Below are 13,026 nucleotides of genomic sequence, written 5' to 3' on the forward strand. Positions count from 1 at the left end.
TATTATATCAATTGTCCCTCTTGTGTTGGTCACTACAATCATCTACGTATATTACATTACTTTTTTATGGACTTGCCAAAGTAATTGGTAAAACGTTTTTAAATTTGAGAGGTTTTGTTTTTTTAACCGTGTTTCCAATGTATTTAAAAAGCATTCATTCCAACGATATAGAAATAGTAAAAAGTGGTAACGTCATCCTGCGTATCAACAGGAAACATTTCGTCTCGTCGACAATCGTAGTCCGCGCGTCACGCACGGCCCGAAAAGATTCGAAGCAAACAAAAATGTGAAACAACTCGACAACCTGTTCTGCTTGCGCCCAAACCGTACAAAACTTTTACGGTTTTTTACGTCAAACTTGTATGAATAACATTTTTACGCGAATGAAACCCATAAAAGTTTATATCACTCCAAGATGATAGTGTTTCCTTGAGAATGTTGATAAATGAATTATCGTCAAGTGAAATTTTGGTAGCATGGTACGAATTAGATCAAGTTCGCGTTTAGTGTGTTTAATAAAATCGTGTGTTTAATAAAATATGACAAAATGCAATAACAATTAGCAATTGTTTGCATTCAACTGGTGCAGACTTACTTGCACGTGATGTAGCGCGTAACGCGATTAACTGTGAATCCTTAATTACTTTCTGTTGGGCGATGGAACGGTTCGTCGTAATGCGAGACTCATCGGAATGAGGTGCTCCTTCTGATGCCTGCTAAATAATCATTTTTATTTCTATATTTTTAACTATATGGTCGGACGAAAAAAAAACGTTGTACATTTTTTAATTAGTTCCGGAGTTGGACGACAGGTACGCTGAAAGTGCATTCTTTAGGAATTAATCAACCTTGTCGGTCTTAAGAAGAATTTACAATTTTATATGCAAATGTTCGCGTGTTCATGAATATGAAATACCTCTCTACGATATTTCGTAGCGCTGTACGCTTTCGTAACATTTAAATGTGACACTACTAACAGTGGCGCATTAATTTCAATATCCTGCCCCAGAAAATAATGGTACACCGTTAATGATTAATATCACGATTGGTATTGTTTTTCAGTAGACATGCGATGACGCAAACCGGTAAGTTGCACATTATTCGCGAGTGTAAATCGATATTCTGCAAATTTTATCGAATTGTAACACACTCATGTAATATCGATGTTTATTATAATTTGTATAACCGATACTTACTGATTTTTGCTGAGTTTGAACTTCTTTTTGCGCGGTCTCGTCCATTGATCTTCTAGGAACAACGGTACGGTGGAGTTGGTGAAATATACAATATTTAGCTCTCGTCGAGTGTAAATTAAAATCCTGGCTCAACGATATTCTTCGATTGTTTTACACGCGTACCTATATATACATTGGAAATGTATGTCAATCTATTCTCCGATTGATTAATCAAATTTTTGTTAAATGTTTCCGATGTTCTACCAGTAAAACGAAACGGTAGGTATACGTAACGTCTACACGGATCGTATTTCACTTAATTAGAAAATGTATCACGTGTCATCGTCGGATCTGAACGTATCGTCGTTTGAAATACTTTCCAAATCGATACGCTAGTGTTTCGTTTTAAGTTCATTTTGTTATCAAATAATTCCTTATCAACGGATATCCCTGGATCAAATCTATAATTTTCAATCATATTAGATTCTCTAACATAATTGCACAGATAATATACATTTCCATCACTTTAATCTTTTTTAGAGATCATTTGCGCTTTCTGGTCAAAATAATAGTATAAAACAAAAATGTAGTTACTTTATCCGAATGCAAAACCATTTTTCGAAAATGAATCGCAAAAATATTATATAGTGGATTAGACTCGGTAACCACGAACGCTTCAAAAATTGTTGACCAAACGTGTTACCGAACCGCGTAAGTACGGGAGAAGGGGAAACTCGAGAGATAAACGGTGATTCCAGCTCGTTTTCGACAGGCTACCTTCTTAAACTCGATCCACCAAAGGACAGAAAAATCGTGAGAACGTTTCGAAAGTGATCCAAGTTTTCAGCCACGCCCGTTTCTTCTCGGGTTGGTTCTTTGATCGACGACGCTCGTCGATCATATACTCCCAACGGAAGTTGACCGACCTTGCGCGTTTAGAGACTCGAAGCTTTGTTCAGCTTGATACCGTTTCAGAACGGTATCTATCGGTGGAAAAGCAACTCGTACCTCGTTAGAATCGTTAAAATTGACGATCGAGCGTTTTCTTTTCTCTTCCCTGGTCAAGAGGAATGACGGAAAAGTGAACGTTCGTTGTTTCGCGAGCTGGAAGCACAGCGGGCGTTTAGCTCCCCTTTAGTTTTCTTGTTCGATCTGTTACGACGTGTTTCTTTTTGAAGAAATTGTTTTTTGTCACATTTAAAGATATTTGGGAACGGTATTTTAAATATTGAAATACTTAAAAAGTAAGAAGAGACAAATTTATATTCATTTGATTTATATTTATATTATATTTATACATATTCCAGAAGGTGTTTTCCAGAAAATCAAGTCTAAAAGCCAAGAAAATGGAAAGCTCGAACAAAAGACGAAAGAGTAAACAGAAAAGCTCTTCAGTTTTTCGCGGAACGATATTTGTTACAATATACGTAAAGGGAAGCACTTGTTTGAAGTTCGAAAAATGATATTTATCTTAAAGTCTTAGCATAGGTAATTCCCTTCCGCGATTCGTCTATCATTCGTTCAATATGAATCGGTAGCTATAAATTTTTGAACGGTCACCTGTTGCTTGACACTGAAATCGCTTTGTAATGGCGTTAATATGAAATAGTACACCAACGTCACGGAAATAATTCGATCAGCATTTGTCTTTACATTCACGATCACTGCGTAGTAATTGTATTATGAGGCTATTAACGGGACTATTGAAATATTCCGATCGTATAAACTCTGAGGTATTGTTAATAATGACTATAGTTTTGTACTTGGTAAAATTTTATTGGCATTAAACGATATTTTCACCTTCATAAATTTAACATCGATATGTTACTTTAATAATATATGTGTTGTAACAGGTGTGTCGGATAAGATAATTATTTATAATTTTAAAGATCCGATTAGAAAGAAACGAAGAACTTTTCAACATTTAGCGAGTTCGTTTTCAATTCGAGACGAGTGAATTGAGACATCAGGGATCGCGATGAATCGAGCAACGCAGGGTTAAGCGTCTAACGAACGGTATGCCGGAGGACGTATGCCTCGTCGTCTTCATTTAATTCAGTCAATCGCGTTTCGAAGTTCCACCAGTGTTGTTCACCATCGCTAATAGTGGAGACCTACAGGGGAGACAATTTACTTCTGGACGAAGTTAATCTACGTTTCTTCTTCTCTTGTCTCTGCTTTTAACTCATTTCTAAGCGACGTTTTCTTTTACATTCCCGTAAAACCACATTGAAAGTTCCCTACGCCCTGTCCACGTAAACTTTTCTGTGTTCTTACCAAAAACACTTTGTACGAGGTACAGTTGTAGGGGATGGTTGCTTGAAAAAAAAAGTCCCATATCGCTGACATTGTTACGTTCCGTGATTCAGTTTACGGTACGGTTCGTGTGATTTTATGGGCAATATATTTGTTTTATAACTCGAAAAAGCGAGGACAGCTCGTAAAAGCCGGTGTTAAATGGTTTCATAAAAAATTAATCGTGTTCATAGGTTGATAGGAGTAGTAGAGTAAATCACTGTACTTTTACTTTTACTATTCATGTACATACATAGTCTACAATCCGATTAAAGAGAAGATACATAAGAAGAAAGGATAAATTTGAATAAACGAATAAAAACATTAAAATATTATTGTTTGTCTATGGAAGATTGCGCCTCTTTCAAAATAATTCTCTTAATTCGAAGACAATGCATCTGCGCTACTTCAACAAACCGATTAAATGGAAAGCTGATCCATGCGTTGAAATGTGGCCAGGAGAAATTCGGCAAAGTATTTCCGTAGCTTCGTTTGATGCGAAGCGATGTACGTTTGTCTCGTCTGTCGTTTGTTCTTTGTTACAAAATTCCATCATTAATTAATCCCGCTCGCTGCCGCTGTATCCTCTGTAATTATTTGTGGTAAGCAAAAATGGAGGAAACGGAAAAAGGATGTATCGTATAAATCTTGGAAGGGTTAAAAATTCGAACCGCGCGCGTGGCAGAGATATAAACCGCAACATTTTTCTTATTAATTGTCATGAAAAAAAATAACCTACTCCTACATATATAACATATAGCCATAGGTTATATTTCTATGGATATATCGTCGAATCTAAAAATGGGAAATTGGTACGTATTTCGTGATTGTTCTATTCTAGAAAGAAACGCGAAAGCACGCCGTGAAATCAATAACGCACGCTCCCCCGCTCGACCGTTCGGCAGACAGCGAACTTTAGGTTTTTAATCGGGAAACGTACTTACAGACCGAAATATCGTGTTTGCCCAGCAGCTTTTGCATTAAGCACACCGAGCTTGTGCAGTTTCAATCTGTATAACCATCTACACACCGTATCACGTAACACTATTGTTACTGTATCGTTGTTTAGCGACGAATAAACATATTCTGCGGATTTAAAGCTTCGTTCGAGTCGAACAAGCAACTCAAATTTCTGTCGTTTGAACAATTTTACTGTAATAATTTCAAACCACTCTACCAAGGGGCACACCCTTTGTTTCCTTAACGTGTAACAGTAGCCAGCATCGTGGACGTGTCGATGTCAAAAGTGGCTTCTCTAGTTCTGATCCTTATTGAACAGAGTATGGATTTTTCTACAATAACGAGAAAGATAAATTGCGTGGAAAAATCGAATTGATTGACTTAATAAATGCAGTACAGTTGAAATGTAAACGATATAAATAGATATCGAGCACAAAGTGTATTAAATACGTTTTATTATGAGTTGCAGCGTATCACTGAAAGGTGATAACATTTTTATTTAATGTTCCGCTTGTAGAAGCGGAAAGAATAATGTAAAGTACTGTAGGAAATCTCACCGGTGATCAGGGAAGAAATAATTAGCACGGTTGCTAATAAATAAATGTACAGTTTATTGACTACAGTTGTTAACTACTAGTCGCTTACCAACTATAACTATCAGCTCTTAACTCCACGTTTCTTAGGCTGTCGCGTCATGCACGATTCTGTCGCCAGGTCCTCTCGCTCTGTTCTAAATACTCTTCTTTTACAGCTCGGCCTCCCGAACCCAGTCGCATGCAGTCACTCCACTTATTTCCTTTCAAACACTCTTCTTTCGCACCTCGACACTCTGTCCGTCCACGCATATCCAGTCGCACGCAATTCATTCGTAATTCGTATGTAGTAACAATCGTGACTCGCGCGAACGATTGAAATCATCTCATCACTTTACGCGATCTTCAGAGACGTGGAAATTGAAGTGGCGCTAAAATTCGTCAAGTGCGAACTGCCAAATTTGCAATAACATTCTGGAAGCCATCGATCAATTCTATTAATGCTCTCGAACAATCGTCAAGTATCGTTGCATCGTGAAATTGGTTTTAAGGGGGTATGTTATCTTCGCTGTTTCACGCACGCATACGGAATATCGTGTTAAAACAATACATACAGCTATATGAAATTCAATCGTGGTCACATACAGCTATAGCAGCAATGGACAAGAGGACAAATCCTATTGTATGGATGTTCCCTAGAGTGGTCGAAGAAGAAGCACTCGATCGTTTTCACTATACCTCAAGAGCCGTTACGTTCGCTTTCTTTTAGCTTATTTTCTGAGCATCCCAATATTCAAAGTCGAGACTTTCTCTCGGAATTTTACCGCGCGTTACTTCGGATTGCAACGGTATCTTCAACTGACCTTTAGTTAGGAACGACCAAAAACAAAATCAATCGTTTCTTCCGAAAAATATGTAATTAACGAACCCGAATGTCTCGAGGAAAAACATACAAATCAGTTCAAAAAATCAATAACAAGCATAAAACACACTATCAGCACCATTCAGTCATACGTACATATAGTATACATATATACTCACTATTCTTCTTAATAATAAACTAGAGTATCAGTAAAAAGCGCAATTATTTCAACATCCATCCTTACTACGATTAATTATTTACTGGTCTTGTTTCAACAAATAAATTTATTCTCTTACCAAAACAGAGGTGTGTAGGAGGTTGCAGTGTAGCTGATCGAAGATAACATTTCACAAATTCTGCGCAGAGACGGTATTCATAACTCTTGATTCGATTTTAGGTATTTTTTGTACAAATTCGTATTTAATATCAAGATTTAAAAAAAAAATGATTTATTTCGGACGTTGCACTTTCCGTTCCACTTTCCGTCGGCTCTCTCTGGCAATAATTGTTATTGTAACGCAAAAGCTTTGGCCAGTAGCGAGTAACTGTTGCATTTTGTGATATCTCTACTTTTCATACAGCATTTTTGTATTTATAGTCTTTTTAGTAAAAGTGTTTTTAAATGTGCGTTTATAAATATAATATGTGCCGTTGAATTCCAGAAGTATGCTTTTTTCAGGGACCATGGTCGATCGATTATACGTTGACTATGGTACGGGGTACTTCACAAGCCCGACATCCCGAGTACGCGAGTCAGAAAAATTTTTCACCTCACTCTGGTGTCTTGTCGCTTAGAATTCAAAAATATCAAGACCCATTTTAGCAGGACTCGGGCCTATTAGACATTATCACCCTCGTTGCGCGACAGGAAACTGGTCGCGTTCATTTGCCTTGCCTGCCACCATTGATGGTTTAATCGGCAAAAGTCTCACTCGGGTTGAGAAATGTCCTTGTGCAAGACGAAAGAGAAAGAATGGCGTATACTTGTAAATTACGCAAGGTTCAGCTTCGACTATCCTGTCTATTCGAAGTTAGAACGGTTTATTTAAGACACTGACGTCGTTAAAAGTGTAATTGTCAAATGAACAATAGTCAGCGCATCGCTATTTTATTGTTTGACTCGCGGTGAATAATGTTGAAACACGAGAAGGATATCAAACTGATTTTACGTAGTGGTGAAAATTCAGTGTTTGCCACACTAAATGATTAAAGGCCATAAACTTGCGGGCAAATATCAAATTTGCAAAAAGCTCGATAGTTTATAGGAAATTAATTTTGCTACATACAATCGTAATTCTCTGCGTGCAACATATGCATATATATTTGATTGGCATTATTTACGATATTTATATAGAATTGCATACATCTCGTAGACCTATTAATTTTTTTGTTATTTCTAACGAGATTTCTCACGATTAACACTTATTATTTTTGTAAAAACAGTAATTACACGAACAACCGAATTATCAAGTCATCAGTATTTTTTCAGATAAAAATATAAAGTTTTATCATAACGACATAAAATTTATTTGAATACGTACACACACAGAGCTTCCGGAGATTCAGCAGTAGCCGGAACATTACCGCGTGTCGTACTATTACCGTCGGATTATCCCGTGTTTATTAACTCAACGATATTGCCAAATTCTGATTAGTTTCTGATCAGATGGTGTCCTGCAGGCTGACAGGCTTCCATCAGATTCTGAGGACATCTCGCGCGCAAACCCTGTACCATTGAGTTTGTTGGTTGCTTTTTGCAAAATCAGTGAAACCGATCAGTCGAACGAAGCTTAGTCAGGATGATCGAAGTAGAATAGACGCTAGAACATAATTTGGGGTGACGGTTCGGAGAAGATTTAGGTCTAGGGAATGATTGGTCGCAGGGCAGAAAGGTGAGCAGTCGGCAGGACACCGGTGTACGAGGACTGGTAGGAGGAATTCAGTCGGCGGGCAGGATCCGTTGCGCGCGCTTCACTGTACGTTGACCGGTTCACGCGTCGCCCCGGTTAATCGCTAAGCTTCACCACTCGAAGCACTCTGCGCTGTGCGGTTGCTCGCGTGATTCGAAAGCTACCGTGTGAAAGGTGTGGTTGAACAAGTGCATGCGTTTTCCCCGTTCTTCTCATTTTGCTCTCGTTCGCCCTCGGCTCGCCGGCAAAGTTTCGATGGACGCGTAACCAAAAGTGAACTCGTTCACGCCTTCACAAGTTTAATTCTGATAATCGCGTCGAGGAGGAGTATCGTTGAATTTATTTGCACGTGTGATGGATTGTTGAATATCGTCTATCGGGGCATCGATTAACGTCAATAAATAATTCATCGCGTAAAGATGGCGAAGTACATTGGAATTTAATGAAACACGTTCCATACGAGATATGAAATTCGAATGGTATTCTTGCTACTATTGTACACAATGGATGTAAACAAAATCGCGAGACCAAGCAAGTTCGGTTTCATTCAAACTGTTCTATAAGTTCGAGTGGATATTACGCGGTGAAGTAGAAAATTGTCCAATCAACGAGAATGTTATTTCTGTATAATATTAATATTCATGAAATACTTTAAGGTAAACGATTTCCTTCCGTACGCGGCAGAGTTAAGGTAATCGTGTGAGTGATACGATTAATTAAAAACTGTTACTATTCTAAATAGATGACAATGCTTATTAAGCATTGCTCGAAGCGAAGGAGGCTATGTATTTCTGTATGTTTTAATAGGGGTGAAGGGTGTTGTCATATTATTGCAAAATCGGGAATCGATATTGTTTTAATAATTTTCCTTACTATACGCGATGCACGATAGTAGTACGTTCCCAAATACAATATTGAAGTATCGCTGAATATTTTGTATTATAAATTAATTCCATATTTATTCGCCATAATAAACATCGTATCGATATATTTGCCTGTAATTTAATCAATTGAAAATTAAAACAAATAGATTATTGCGTTCCGCGGATATCCGTTCCGTGGTATTTAAAATAATTTTCATTTAAAACCAACACGTGTTGGTATTTATTTGAACGTATTGCACAGATCTGGGTAAAAGTTATGGTATTATTTTGTTTAACGGGATCCTTTGCGTTATTACAAGTTTTCAATGAGAATAATTATAATCGATATACTATGATATGTTATGATCTTATACAAAGTACATCATATTTTACTTTTCGTTTATTAGACGATATGATAATTTTAAGTTAATACTCGAAATAGAAACCCAGTTTTCGTTTAATTAGTATAAAGTGATTCATTAATTGATTCGCAATATAAATATGTCTATATGGAAATTAAACGGTACAAAAGGACTTGTGCGTTCATCGTTATTATTGAAGGGGTTGTACGTAAAGGAGCTTGGACGATTTGGCTTAATAGTCCATTGCAATGTATGATCTTAATTCGCCTTCCACGAGTTACTTTCCAAATTTGATAACATTTCAATTCTCGTGAAATTTCCAGAGATCAATTTTCCTTCTTCGTAACACATTTCAAAATAAAATAATGCCATTCGTTATTTTCTGGTTGAATCTGAATAGCTATTTTATAGTATCACAAAGAAAAATGGTGAAAACGTTTAATAATATAAATTTAAACGCAACTCGATTTTATTGTAAATAGATGGGACTAGACTATCGAAAGTGTCGCGAATTAAATGAAGATAGTAAGATCAGCGAGGTAAGGGATTGGTTATTCGCTTATTCGTGATTTACTAATCTGCAAAAGGCTGTAATGGAAAAATTTCAGTCATTTACTAATCCGTTACTGAGCGTAGTTGAGAGTGGTGTTCGCACTCCTCCAAGTTCCGAAACAATGAAATTATTTTTCAACATTTATTCGTTCAAATTCAACATAAAATCCAGCATACTAAAAAGGAGAACAAATCAGTGTACGTGCTTTTTTGTTACGACGTACGAAGAGGACCAATTTATCCGAGTAAATTGTGACCTCGTATAATTCCTTCCTTTTTTTTCTACGTCGATAACACACGCAACTCTTACGGACAATTCTAACTAACAGACACACACGTCTGGTCTTACCAGTTAAAACTAACTTGATTCTCGAAATTCCGAGTTAGTCGCGTGCTTTCTCATATCCGTATCTCGTGCAGCAATTATCAATCATCGGAAAAGACAGTCTTTGGTTTACGATCGCGGGATCATGAGCCGGAATCAGCGGAAGTTTTAACGATTACCACGAAACGCCCTACGCTCACAGCCTCACTCTCTCGCGAACGTAACACCGGTCTCTTTTAGGGCGAGACGTGAACCGCTTGATGCTTAGGGGCTATATCGTAAACCAGTTCTCCTGAAAACTGTTAACAGCGAAAAGCGAAACGCTGCGTAAAGAAAAGTTCGCGCTACGGAGCTTTTCAACGTGCCCATAAAGCGAACGTCGCGGCGGCGTTCACCTCCACGAGTCTCCCTTCCTTCTCTCTTCGTACAGAACGTATCCGAGACGCTTTCGACAATGACGTCAAGTTACGTTTCTTTACAATTGAATATCGTGATCGATCGATCACACCCACGAGTTTCGATCACAGTAAAAATAGTGCGTTCGTTTCTCGTTGGTGGATTTCAGTGATCTGTGATCAGTGCGACGATCGAGATGACGCAAACAGAGACATTTTCAATGATGGATCGCCCAGCCACGTATCGGCAGGTGAGTGGTTGTTTTCAACGACGCTATTTCTTTATGCGAGCATACGATTTATACGCCTTCATCACCGTGTTCAATGAATTATACACTGAGTGGTTACGCGATTAGGTAAATATAAGATTGATCAGTCATCGCTGCAGAAAAAAGATATAATGCATAATTACAAATTATCAAATCTTTGCCGCGTTCTGTTGTCTATTTCAGGATTTAATTGATTCCAGGAGACCTAGAGGAATTAATTCGTTCGATTGCAGCTGTAATCTTTACTGCGTTCGATCGGTAGAAATGATTTTTCGCAGATTTTATGATTAGACAAGGAAACTTTGGGATGCGTTTTTCATCATCTTTGATTGACTGTTCCTTTTCATCTTGAGGGTAGTGTTAGTACTCTTGTTCTTGAAGCACTTCCCACTATTTTTTTTTCTTTTTAACGAAAACTCGTTCAGATGAGTTCTACGAGCTACTTCTAGTTCTTCGGATCTTTTTCAGCAAAACATTCTGCATAAAATTTGGCGAATAAAAATTGGTACGACCATTCACAGCATCCTCGCTGTATGTTATATAGATTTCATTGTTTTGCAGCAAGTGAATACGATGGATATGAAATTATTATAATACGAATCATTAGAAAGTAAAGGACACTCTAAGAGAATCTAAAGCATTCTCGTGAAAATTAATTTGATTTGAAACATTACTTTTCTCACCAAGAACTATCTTTATACAAAATTTTCATGGTTTACAATTCATTTCAACTATCGAACTAAAAGTGAAGTGTATCTTGCATCCTCACGACTGTTGGTTATTCTGAATATCTAAATGTTTTTTATTGTATTGTTTTGTTGTATGTTTTCTCCAAATACCGATCGAATACCTTATCGAAATAAATACCTTATCGAATTTCCTGCCAAAATAACCGTGTACGAGAGCTAGCCAGCTGCTGTTTAGATTTTTCTTTAACTAAGTATCGATGCGCAACATTATCGATGGATGATTAAAAGTGAAAGATTCAGACACGTGTATTTTAAGTGATGCATACTAGTGTTGCGTACAATTTTTATGCTGTCGTCGGTATAGAAATAAACAAACAGGAGTTTAGAGCTTAAAATTTTCAATTGTTTTCTGATATGCTGAAATTGGACTAATTAAAAACATGGTAATATATACATATAATGCAATCTTTAATTACAATATATTTATGGTGGTCTTAGACACAATTCTCCATATAAAAATCAAATTAAGATATCAATATTTATTTCAGAAAACAATAACTGAACTTCCAAAACATTGTTAAATGAAGGCGCGCTTTTATGATTGTAAAGGAGATGATGTAAACCTAACCTTATTTTATTAAGGTTAAATTTAATGTTACACCACTTGTGGGGTAGTCACGCTAATTAAATAAAATGTAAAACTAGAGTTGAAATGTTAAAGTTGAGTTTAACTAAGAGACTGCATTACTGTGTAAGTTATATTCATCATTCTTCAGTTACAGAATTTCACATTCCCTTTTATATACATATTTCATTGCACAGGTGTGACAATTGTCCCATTAATTAATTTTGAAGGTATTTGTTCTCTTTACGATTAGAAGAGTAAATCGTATGGCGCGCTTGAAACTCACGAGATATATTTATATCTTATGCTACTTTATTTTTCACAAGATATTATTGAAGCGACGATGCTTCGGTTTGCTATGTAGAAATGGAAGAGGAAAGAAGGAAAGAAAAGAGAGGGGAAGAACGTTTCGTCCTGAGCCTGATAGTGGACTCATTACTAAGGCTACCTAGCAGGCCCTTTTTTTTTTAAATACGTTTATTGTTTGTCCCAGGGATTACATTTTTATGAGTTATATAAACGCTTAATCTAACTTAGTTTATGTTCTAAATTTTCTAGGCCGAATGGTTATTAATAGCGCTCGTCGACTTTTTTGGTTTGCATGTGTTGTTTGTTGTCTTTTTCTTTTCTTAGATAGTATGATCTATTTTGATCATTTTTTATTTATCTTAAGCGCCCAAAATTTAATGTACGGCGAGGGGTGTAAAACAGCGCAAACATTTGACTTAAATACTAGTCTTATTCTACTTTTGTTAGCATTAAGTCTTAAGTCTATTCTTATTATATTCTATCTTATCGACTACTTAAGCTATGTTCTTCATTCTATTACTACTATGTACATGTATTTACAATATTTACAATTTTTGTGGATATTTGTTCTTTTGTTTAGGCGTTCTGTATTTGTGTTATTGTTGGGATATTATTCGCGGAGAACCACCAGTATTTAGTATTTTTGCGAGGTGGGTGTGTTTTGTCTGTCTTTGTGATTTGTGTGCAGTATTTTAGTCGTTTGTTGTCTTGGTTGGTTGGATCGTTCGTTGGAATATAGTTGATGGCTTTGGTGTTGTTTTTCCTGGGTATATGATATATTATTGGGATATTGTCTGTGTTTGATATGTAGTTGTTTTTGTCGAGAATGGGGAATAGTTCCGGGTGTATGTGTCCTGAGTTCATAGCCCTTTTTATTTGGTGGGTGTTTCCAAGATGTTTTT

This window comes from Xylocopa sonorina, chromosome 7 (genome assembly GCF_050948175.1).
Source record: "Xylocopa sonorina isolate GNS202 chromosome 7, iyXylSono1_principal, whole genome shotgun sequence".
Classification (NCBI taxonomy): Eukaryota; Metazoa; Arthropoda; class Insecta; order Hymenoptera; family Apidae; genus Xylocopa; species Xylocopa sonorina.